Source organism: Python bivittatus, unplaced genomic scaffold (assembly GCF_059951505.1).
Source record: "Python bivittatus isolate LINGU-HERP-01145 unplaced genomic scaffold, Pbiv_v1 ctg000480_np1212, whole genome shotgun sequence".
In the NCBI taxonomy this organism is placed as follows: domain Eukaryota; kingdom Metazoa; phylum Chordata; class Lepidosauria; order Squamata; family Pythonidae; genus Python; species Python bivittatus.
In genome coordinates, this window is record NW_028277075.1 from 43,804,734 (window position 1) to 43,817,322 (window position 12,589).

The following is a 12,589-nucleotide window of genomic DNA, read 5'->3' on the forward strand; positions in this document are numbered from 1 at the left end:
TTAATGCTAATTAGCCATCACAGCTGCATGTATGACTTTATTTACTATAAAAGCAAGCACGGCCTGTTTTTACTCATCTTTTTTTCATACTTATATGATTACATCACAGTCACTGAAGGAAGCTTTACATAATTTCCTTGTCCACTCCTTTCTCCAGTCTAAATGTATATGATACATGATGTCTACAAGGGCAAAAGTCCACTAAGCCAAGCTATGCAAATTAGGCTAGAACAGTGTTTTTCTACCTTGGGAACTATAAAATGTGTGGACCATCTCTGGCTGGGGAATTCTGGGAGCTGAAGTCCACATACCTTAAAATTCCCAAGATTGAAAAATGTGGACTAGAGGCTTAACCAATCCTTTTTTGCAGTCCCAGACAGGTGGCAAAACCAAGAGGGACGTGCTTAAGCCTTTGATATATTTACCATTAAAAGTAAAACAAAAAACAAAACAAACAAAAAAAAACTCCAAGGTGTAGGGAGTGTTTGCAGCCTTGGGTTGGGCTGGTGCTTAATCCAATATATACTGCTTCCTAATTATGCCTTCCTTCCTGTTACAGCTGTTTCAAGCTACAGCAGAATCTTGCTTTAGTAGACATCAGTACAATGACTTCACATGCAGCAGGCCAGATTTCTCACCATTTTTTCCATTTGCATAATGATGTCATTTGTGAAGATGCCATTAACAAATGAAGGATGTAAACTGACAGAAGTGATGTAATTCTGCATTATTTGCATAATGATGTCATACCACAAATGACCCAAATTGCCACAGACGTACACTTTCTTATTTAATGAGTTTCATGAATAATGAACATTCTTCCCTCCAATTAGTCTGCTAAAACATTCCAAAGTTCTGTCTGCAATGATTTGGCAAACAGTACTTACATACATTTACATATATTTATGTATATTTACTTGGTTGTACTGCTGTGTCTTAGGATAAAATCATTATTGTTACAAATGGGTGAGTTTTCTCACCTCTATCATATGCTAGCTTTAGAAAGAGAATTTTCCTCTGCAATGTACAAGGATAGGACAAGGTAAATTCTTCTCCTGGCCTCTACTTTCATTTCTGATATCAGCCCACCACCTTCTTGCATTAATAGAAAATATGTATGATTTATCTTCATGTTTTGTTTGGTTTCTACTTATTCTAAATAGAAGGGAGATACAACCTGGTAACCTTCAGATGCTTTGGACTTCAGTGCCCATCAGCCTCAGGTAGCATGGCTTACTGTAATGAATTGTGGGAAGTGAAGTCCTAAATGGTGGGTGGATACCTGGTGATCCATCCTTGTTGTATATTAGAATGTGTAATGAGAAATACGATTTCTAAGCATGTTTTACTGTCTCTCCTTTATAGTATAGAACTGAAATAATGTTAAGAACCAAGATTCTTTCTTTCAAATCGAACATTTCAATAATGTCAGTTAATGTGGCTCACTACAAAATTTTACTGAATACTGTTGACTGTGCTGTTGACTTTAATAGCAAAATAACGTCATATATTTCGGAGATGCAAGTCTCTTTGCCTTTCATTTTGATTTGGACTGGATGTGTGCATTCAGATGGGACCTAACATACTTATAGTAATATTTGGATTCATTTGTTAATTTTAATTAAAAAAAAACACAGTGCTTTGTATTTATAGCACCTTCCCCAAATGCTTAGAACATATTATCTCTGGACTTCTCACATCTTTTTTCCAGGATAGGACATTTCCATTATTTCTGTATTATCAGAAATGATGATGGTAGCTGACACTCAGAGAATGTGGCTTGTGTTAGTGTTAAGATAAGATTTGACACAAGAATATGCCCGTTCACTTAGTTAAACAACAGGCTGTATACTGAATTACAGTTTGAACTCTTATAATATGAAAAATCATATTTTGTAGGTCTGTTCCCAGATCTTGGGAGACACTGGACACTGCTGTCCTCATTGGTCTCTCAGCCTTGTTTTACTTCTCTAGTAAGCAGCATTATTTATTTCTCCTGACAGGACTGTGGGACTGAAACATGATGGGAGCAAAGCAGCTGCCATATTTTGTCTTTTGTAATGTTTCTTGGGGTATTGCTGGAGTCCATTCTGAATTTTACAATGGAAAACAATTTGAAATACTGTTATACTGATCACCAGGAGGCAGTGTGTGACCAGTTTCATCCTTATTGGGAATTATAAGACATACTTAGCCAGATCTTATCCTGTGCGGTTCAGACTGCCTACTGGGAATTGAACTCATGGACCATTGCACTTTAGTTGACTATATAGGGTGCATGCTAGGAGTTATCCAAGCGCTGGAGCTCAGCAGTGTTGCAGGATCGTATATATAGAATCTAAGGAAGTGGTATACTGTATATATAGTTCACATTTCTTTAAGTTCTCAGAGAAAGAGATGCTATATTATGTCATGTCTCCCCCCACCCTTGGAGAAAGGGGAAAATTTATCTGTTTTTACACTAGGTATATCTTGTGTGATATATTCAGTTGTATTGACCATCAGGAGGCAGTACATAGCCAATTTTATCCTTATTGGGAACCCTCAGATGTCTGTAGTCAGATGTTCTCCTCTGTGCCATGACAGATTCTACTTTGGAGGATCATGGCTTTTCCATAAAAAAGGCATCCATGGAAGATTTATTTTGCCTCCCTACCATCAGAACTCTTGCTCAACTCTCCTAAGCCTCATTTTTGCAAGAGAACAAGACTTTGACATGAGCTGATTTTCCCTATCGGAAAACAGTTGTTCCTGTCAAACATAAGAGTTTTTCTACAGGCAAGACTCTTTAAAAAACATACTGCTATTCAGTCATTGAATATTCATGATGTATTAAATGAGGGGCAGATTATTTCAGACAGCCAAAAATTATCAGACTATATCTCTATATATTTATCCTAGAAATAGTGAATTCTTTGTCTTAGGGCTTGCTTACAAAATTAGCTATTTGAAAAGTAAACATACTGTCATTATTAAATTCAGTTTGAGACTGTGTGCACATTCCAGAATTAAACTTTCTTTTTTTTTAAAGTAGGATTTGAAATTAAGTTTAAAATCTGGAGAAGAAAGGAAGAATAGCACATAACATTACAATGAAAGTACTGATTTAGATGAAAAAGATTGGTTATAATTCTTGATGCATCATAGATAAACTTGTGAGAATATTGGACTGAAACAGCCCAGCTGCTATTTAATGAGAATTTGTATGAGGTTTATTGCTGAAAGATAATAGGGAAATAAAATCTTTCCATATACGTATGTTTAAGTGGAATTCCAGCAGAAGCTTTAAGGGATGGCTTCCAGATATCCTCTGCAGAGCCATCTTTTCTCTATCTTCCTGATTTGATTTGAAATGTGCTCTATGAGATGCTGACTTTTGCCTGAGGTTAATCACCTTCTTTTTAGCTCTGCAGGGAAGTCAAAGTGCCCTTGATTTATAGGTGCAGATGGACATTTTGTAGTTGCAGGGTGCTACCACTGCCAGAAACAGCCTCTGGATAGAGGACAAAGGAATGTGAAATTAGCAGGAACAAGAATGAGCTGTAAACTGACAAGTGATTCTATGTGTACCCTACTCCACAGCTGCCATCCAATCAGGCTGAGCGATCTGCATTGCCTACCCATATCCCTTCCTTCTATAGTCCATCTTAGAAGAAATATTACCAAATACCAACTCCAAAGAAGAGTGCTCTTATACCTGCCTTTTCTTGCATTGTTTTTTCCCATGTCCTGCCTACTTCACTAGCCAAAGGACTGGTTAATGGTATGGTTGCATTCTTTGGGGGATATTGTGTTGGCACCAGCCCAATTCCTGGTGCTAGAGCTCATCCTCTGCTCACCCTATGAATTTCTGCCACAATTGTAAATGCTCTTCTTCATAGCAGTACTCTAGCACAACAGGATGATCATTTAAGAAAAAATAAGTTTATTAAATACAAGTTCTTATCAACATGCTGACCAATTAAGCACAGTGCCAGTTTTTTACAAATGTAGAAACTAAAAGAAACCTTGATCAATGATGCTTTCCCATCTAGGCAACTATGAGCTCTTTCTCAGTTTACTTTATGTTACTGTGAAATTTCTCCTCTCTTTCTCTCCATCATATGGAAAATCCCTGCTGAACGGATGCTCACCAGCCCACCTTTTCCAATGTTCTGTGTCAAACAGTGGCCAGTGAGATACATTTGGAAAGCTCACAAGCCTGAAGTGAAGGATGATAACCCCTCCCCACTCCCAGCAACTAGTACATATAGATGCTGCCTATAGTTCAGGGGGCGATAAGAGCCATTGACATTAGTGATCACTGATTCTTTGATCCTCCACACGCCTGTCATTAGAGGAGGAGAGCAGCACTAGTCTATGATAGCAAAAAATCAAATGAGAGACCCTTTTCCGACTACTTTAACAAAGTTTATTAAATGGCATATGCTTTTTTCAGCTGCAGCTTGCTTCGTCAGATGAATAGAGATACTTGACTGATGCCAGATTTAAATTGGAATGAGGGAGGGGAAGACAGGTTAGTTATGCAGATGCAAGTTACATGTAGATACAGATTATATTAACAGCCCATTGGATTTGCTGAGATCTTTTGGGATAGTCTGAAACCTTTCAATGTATGTGAGTTCAGCTATCTCTTGCTCAACAGTGCTGTTAAGGTCTATATATATATTTTTAATGGCCACTTTGGGATCTGCAGTAGAATGTCTTGGGAGACCGAAATGCTCTGTATCGCTTTGTCCTGGTTTTAAGACCTGAGGTCAAAGTTGTGGCCATTAATTATTTTGTGCAAAATTTGTCCCATTTTTTGACTCCAGAGGGGCATTGCTGGCAAATGATAACATATATTGCATTAGAGGAAGAGCATGTGAAAGCACCTCTAATCTTGTATGTGTACTTGTTATGACTTGTGATAGTGCTCTTGGTGTAGATGGGGGGCAAAGTAGGCAGCTAGGTTTGTTGTAGGGTCTGGTTTCCATGTTAACATCATTGTCCTGTTGTTTCTTGTCGCTTGTGAGAATCTGCTTCAGGTTGAGTGGTTATCCACAAGTAATTTTTGGAGTGAAAGGTCATTTTGGAATTACTTTTAATGAACAGCAAGCTTAAATTGTTCTTTATAAACAAAGAAACAAAAATGGCCCATGGATCTGAATGTCTGCTCTTGGATGAGGTAGAATTATTGGACCCAAATGTTAGATGGAATTCTCTGTGATAAAGTGTTAGAGAGTGCTTTCTGACGAGCAGTTGCTGCATTACCAATCAAAAGCACTGTGTAGTACACATTTTCCTTCTTAATGAATGTTCTCTGGAAGGAAAAATTGTAGTGGTGGGAAAATAGAGGAAGGTAATTAGATTGAGGATGTAAAATTACCATGGCTACCATGTAAAATTTTATGAATGAGACAGAGTGTGTAATAAAAACTTAACTGAAAAGCACTCACAATTTTAAATCTAAGATGTACAAGCAACCATAAGATATTTTTTTTTAGTGATTCTGTCAGATCAAATGCATTTTACCACAAGGTGCTTAAATGTATCATGAGATGCAATTGAGTTTCTAGTGTGTAGCTTCTTCCCCTTCCTCCCCTCTTTTTTTCCCCTTCTCTTCTTCCCCTTCTTTTTGTAAAATATATTCATTTAAAATATAGTTTAAAATGCTAAGTAACAATGAATGACACTGACCTCTCTATCTCAGATGCTGTTCTCAACAGAAAAGCCCTTGGGCACTGTAATTAGTAAAATTCTAAAAATGATGTACTGATGTGCAGCTTCCAACATAATTCTCTCCCCATCCTCATGGTTATTGTTTGTCCCCCTCTCCCACAGGGACAAGAGACTGGGAAAATAGCTTGCAAGAGAAAGAATTTAGCACACCTTTCTTTCTTTTATTCTATTCTAATGACAGTTTTTTTCCTGCTTTTCCATAAATAAATAGGCACTGAGACATTACTGGTTATCTGGGATAGATGGATAGAGATAGGTAGATAGATATAGATATATAATCAAATAAGATAAACACTCAGAAGGTACAGTTAATATTTTACAGATCATTCTTTTTCCATTGTAATTGTACAAGCAATCTGATTATGAAAAAGATAAAACAAAAATGAAACTGATGCACAGACAAAATATTCTGTGAAACATTGGTATGTTTTCAGCAGAACACCATCTCTTTGGATTAGTTTGAGCCTCAGTTAATTTCTCTTATATGTGATCTGGAGTTTAAGCTCTGCCTTCAGAAATTTCTACTCAGTTATCCAAACTGTGTATTTCAGCTTTAATATGACTATCCTTCTCACTGGAGTCTGGTGAGTTGAGGATGTGAACTATTCTGAAATTAAAACATTAATTATATTAAGGTTGGTTATCATACCAGTTTTATTTCTCAATGTGTTCTTAATTACAATTACAGTAATCTAACATCATTTAACATTTTTACTTTGGGAATTTCTCTATTGCAAATCCTACTTTATAATTATTTGCATTCTCTTTATCCCTTAACAAATCAAATTTCAGTGGTTTCAGCCACACGCTTTGATCACAGTGCCCAGTAATTCACAAACTTGGTCTTGTTTTCTACTGACATTTAAAGTACAATGATGCAAGCAAGTTTATCCCAGTCTGGAAAATTAACATTAAATTAACATTTTTTAAAACTTACTATAAATCAGCAATGAATTATTTGGTTTTGTTTATATCTGAGTCTTGGTATCTATGCAAACCACATTAAGCAAGGTTAATGGATCATCAATCCTTTGTAAGTTAACCTGAAGAATGAATTCTGATAAAGTGTTCAACTTACGTACTCCACAGCTGATTTCAAACTGAATAAAAGAGTCATACACTAAGAGCAATCTAAACATTTCAATGATTTGCTTCTGGCAAACTTGGTGTTAAAAAAAATCTCATGAGGATAAGAATAAAGGGAGAAAAAAACAGACCAGAGATGGAAACCTTTTAAAAAGCAAAAGGGGCTTGATCATTTTCTAGAAAGTTATATACTATGATTTATTTGGAAGCTACACCTTCCCTTCCTATTTGTTGCTATTCTCAGACTGGAGAGCTTTGGGGGTTCATTAGTCTGGTGCTTCATAGTAGAGACTTCAAATCCTCCCTGTCTGGAGAGGAGTTTATATAGTTTTTGATCCTAATAGTCAGTAGCAATAACCACTGTAATGATTTATTTGATTGACCTGAGACATTGTGGGTGCACTGTTAGCCGGAACAGTGGGTGACATCATTGGACAGAATCAATGGTTAGGAACAAGGCTGACAGGCATTAACTACAGTTATATTTGTTTCATTATTTGACTCATTTAGCAGTTCTGATATGAAATAATCCAAAGAATATGCCCCAAACCTACTTTTACGTGATATCTGTTTGAATCTACTTTTCCCAATATTTCCTGAGTTGCCAGTCTGGGGCCCTCCAAACCAAGTACATCCTAGCTAGCATGGCCAATGCAGGGACTGTACTACAAAATATATTAAAGTCAGAACTGAGCTTCCTCTGCCTCTCTAACCTAGTACTGGCTTCCTTCATCTTAGTCAAATATTTTTTATTCATAATAAATATGTTTCTTGCATTTAGTTCATAGACTGGTTCTGTATGACAATAATTCATATTTAAGCAATATGAAAACTCTAGTGTGGAAGCTTTCAGAGAAATACAACTTATTATTATGATTATAAAATTGTATTTATTATGTGTTGCTAATGCTCAGAATAAGAGCTAAATATAAAGAAAGAGATCTCACTATAGTTTATTTGATAAATATTCAATTCTTTATGTTCTGAATCATGGGATAGGGGGCAGGAACCTAAATAGTGTTGCAGATTTTAGCTCATTGACAAAGGAAAAAATGTTTGTATTTTCTAGAAAAAGCATCTGTTGGATCAACAAAATCCACAGATACAGTGGGGCAAAAAAGTATTTAGTCAGCCACCAATTGTGCAAGTTCTCCCACTTAAAAAGATGACAGAGGCCTGTAATTTTCATCATAGGTATACCTCAACTATGAGAGACAAAATGGGGGGGGGAAATCCAGAAAATCACATTGTCTGATTTTGAAAGAATTTATTTGCAAATCATGGTGGAAAATAAGTATTTGGTCAATATCAAAAGTTCATCTCAATATTTTGTTATATATCCTTTGTTGGCAATGACAGAGGTCAAACGTTTTCTGTAAGTCTTCACAAGGTTTTCTACACACTGTTGCTGGTACTCTGGCCCATTCCTCCATGCAGATCTCCTCTAGAGCAGTGATGTTTTGGGGCTGTCGCTGGGCAACACGGACTTTCAACTCCCTCCAAAGCTTTTCCATGGGGTTGAGATCTGGAGACTGGCTAGGCCACTCCAGGACCTTGAAATGCTTCTTACGAAGCCACTCCTCCGTTGCCCGGGCGGTGTGTTTGGGATCATTGTCATGCTGAAAGACCCAGCCACGTTTCATCTTCAATGCCCTTGCTGATGGAAGGAGGTGTTCACTCAAAATCTCACGATACATGGCCCCATTCATTCTTTCCTTTACACGGATCAGTCGTCCTGGTCCCTTTGCAGAAAAACAGCCCCAAAGCATGATGTTTCCACCCCCATGCTTCACAGGAGGTATGGTGTTCTTTGGATGCAACTCAGCATTCTCTCTCCTCCAAACACCACGAGTTGAGTTTAGACCAAAACGTTCTACTTTGGTTTCATCTGACCATATGACATTCTCCCAATCCTCTTCTGGATCATCCAAATGCTCTCTAGCAAACTTCAGATGGGCCCAGACATGTATTGGCTTAAGCAGAGGGACATGTCTGGCACTGCAGGATTTGAGTCCCTGGCAGCGTAGTGTGTTACTGATGGTAGCCTTTGTTACTTTGGTCCCAGCTCTCTGCAGGTCATTCACTAGGTCCCCCTGTGTGGTTCTGGGATTTTTGCTCACCATTCTTGTGATCATTTTGACCCCACGGGGTGAGATTTTGCATGGAGCCCCAGATTGAGGGAGATTATCAGTGGTCTTGTATGTCTTTCATTTTCTAATTATTGCTCCCACAGTTGATTTCTTCACACCAAGCTGCTTGCCTATTGCAGATTCAGTCTTCCCAGCCTGGTGCAGGTCTACAATTTTGTTTCTGGTGTCCTTCAACAGCTCTTTGGTCTTGGCCATAGTGGAGTTTGGAGTGTGACTGTTTGAGGTTGTGGACAGGTGTCTTTTATACTGATAACAAGGTCAAACAGGTGCCATTACTACAGGTAAGGAGTGGAGGACAGAGGAGCCTCTTAAAGAAGTAGTTACAGGTCTGTGAGAGCCAGACATCTTGCTTGTTTGTAGGTGACCAAATACTTATTTTCCACCATGATTTGCAAATAAATTCTTTCAAAATCAGACAATGTGATTTTCTGGATTTCCCCCCCCCATTTTGTCTCTCATAGTTGAGGTATACCTATGATGAAAATTACAGGCCTCTCTCATGTTTTTAAGTGGGAGAACTTACACAATTGGTGGCTGACTAAATACTTTTTTGCCCCACTGTAACTGCATGATGGATTTTTTTTTTTAAGGTTTTTATCCCGCCTTTTTTTTTTCTTCATATACAACTCAAGGTGGCAAACATATCAATACTCCTTCCTCCTCCTATTTTCCCCATAACAACAACCCTGTAAGGTGAGCTGAGTTGAGAGAGAGTGACTAACTGGCACAAAGTCACCCAGCTGGTTTCCTTGTGCTAAACCTTAAACAATTTATGCGGAAATTATACCTACAGTTGTGCCCAGATAATATGCATTGTAGAAAAGTCACTGAAGGTAACATCTATTATATCCATATTTTACTCTCAGTTTCTAATCTAAAGTGACAGTACTGGGGAGGAGTTATTGACAAGCAAAGGACACAACCCCCAGGATACTTTCATAATAAGGATCTTGTAATATGATTGGGGAGTTTATTGCACAATAAGTCAACTGTTGTCACTAGAGTTGTTGCAGAAAATCCAGACATTGTTCTGCCCCATTGCCTCTTGGCCTGCTGTTTCTGAGTTTCCTTCTTACTCAAGATTCTTTAATCTATCATAGATAGCATAGACTGCCCCCATTAGTAGTATGGCTGTAGCCAATCTATCCCACACCTACATAAATCTTCTATGTAGAGGCCACCTGATCTAAAGATACCAGATACTTCTACCAAACATCTTTGGGACTTCTTTTTAAGAAGTCATCACAGGATCAACAGCTGACTATGATGGCTAAACTACCACTCTTTTTTTTTCACCTCTTCATTCTGTATATTTTCTTGCAGTCTACCAATCATTTCATCATCTCATCTCTGCTACAAGTGACAGGACCTTCATCTGCATGTCCAATATATTTAAAAGTTTAAGGCCTTCAAATGGAACTCACTGCAAACAATGAACTTATTTTTGGATTACAAAAAAAGTATGTGCGGTAACTCTCTCAGAACCCATTTCAGATGTACGGTCTCATGAGCTCAGAATAGACATCAAGGAAGCACATCCTTTGCAGCTACATCAGATTTGTTTGCTTTTTTTTTAATCACAAAGCAATACTTTATTGCTGACAGGCCCCCTGCTTCACTCTGCACCCCTGTTAATACTCTGCTGATGGGAGTGCACCTGTGTTGCAGCTCCACATTGATGAATGTCCTTCTCAGCACTAGCTATGAGTGATGCATTTGCTTCTGATAGTTGTACCACTTTGGGGCTTTTACTTATGGAGTGGTGGCTAGGGATCTGTACTTTGTATAAATCTCTTCCCCAGCTGCCAAACAATAAGTGAAAAAGCATCAACATTGCCTACAGAACTACAGCACTATTTTTCTTGCTAGGATTGGGAGCAAAACCAAACCATCTCTTCTGTTAGTATGAACAGAGAAGAACAATTTTATTTACTTTACTTATTTATTGTACTTTTACAGTGCCCAGGAGCTCTCCAGAGTAGAAGTTGATACAGATAAACCAGGGGAACAGGGAAAAAAAAAAAAAGAACAACAAAGATGGATTATTTAAAACTGAAATCTCAGCCCTCTGGTTAAATACCAGCCTATTCCCAACAACTGGTTGATATTTTTCTAGATGCTTTGAAGACTACTTTTTCTTTGAAGACTACTTCTTCTAATTTAATATTTCTATTAAATATTATTTTAATAAATGAGATAACATGCTGCTCCTCAGATATAGAATACACTTTTGGGATCAGCCCACCTTGTTTTTGCTTTCAGGAGAGAAGTCACTACCTCCTTTAGTCAGGCCTTTTCAATTTAAGTTTCGTGTAATAGTGGTTTTAGCTTTTTATGAGATGTTAAGCCTTTTGTTGTCATAGTTGTTTCATTTTCAGTGCCTCTATGATCAGAAAGGCTGATCTGGGTTGTAAAAAAATTAAACGTATCTTTGCATGAATGTGTGTCACTCCAAAGGCTAAAAATATACTTCATAGAAATGTGCCAGAAGTATGGAGCCAACCGATTAAATTCTTCTATCCACTGCTCTAGAACAGTAGTGTCATTCTCAAATAGAAACAGGGGCCGCTAAACCAAATATAAGGATCCTTGCAAACTGCATATTGACTTAGAAAACCACAGGTTTATATATTTCTTTTTTTATTAATAGATCAACACATTAAAATAAGATAGGAACTAGATATAATTAATACATAAAAAAGAAATGTATTATTATGAATTTGACTATTTGTTTTCAATAATTATGTGTATTTATATATATTTGTGTGTGTTTGGGCCGGTGTGTGTGAGACACCTCTGCTCCAGAATAAAAGAAATATGGTATGCCATTTACCACTACCTTCTGCCACAGATTGCAGAAGACTGGTAAGCTACCTGGTAAAAATAACCATAATTTTGCTAATCAGGCACCCCAAGGGCCCGAAGGTGCTCATGGAATTCCTAGTTACACATGGGGTTGCCTAGATGTTTACTGTAGAAAAATATCATCTGTTTAATGCATGAGCAAGAGGGCCAGTCTGTGGCTCTGGAAACAACCAGAAGGACTTAGAATGAAGAACATGCCAGGAGAAGAGAGATGTCTTTGGGATTTGTAGTGCCCACGGGAGCCATTTCTTCCAGTGGGTCATTTTATTTTGTTACAATTGGACATTGCTATTGATCTGTGCTGTATGCCACCTGGTGTCTTAGCTGCATGATATAATAGAGCCAGATTTGTCTTTACAGAGAACATTTTAGCTAAGAAATCTCACCATTATAAACAAGTAATGTATTCTCATGACTCTATAGTCCCTGTTTTCATCTTGCTGTATGTTTGTACAGCTACTGTTTTCTGCATCTCTATAACAATATGCTCAAAGCCTAGAATCTAGCATATTCATTTTTATTAGGGACAAATTAAAGAACAAATTCCAACTAACGTTATATGTAGTGAGAGAAACTTTGAGCAATTTTAGGGAAACTGTCAGAAGCTAGAGGAGTCATATACAAGTCCAAATATGTGCACAATAATTTCTGCAAGTATATATCCTTCTTTTGGACTATCACTTGTCCTTGATGCTTGCTGTTATAGTCCAAATACCTAATTCACCTTTAGGCCTTTTCATCATCACTCACCCCCATAATCAGCCTTA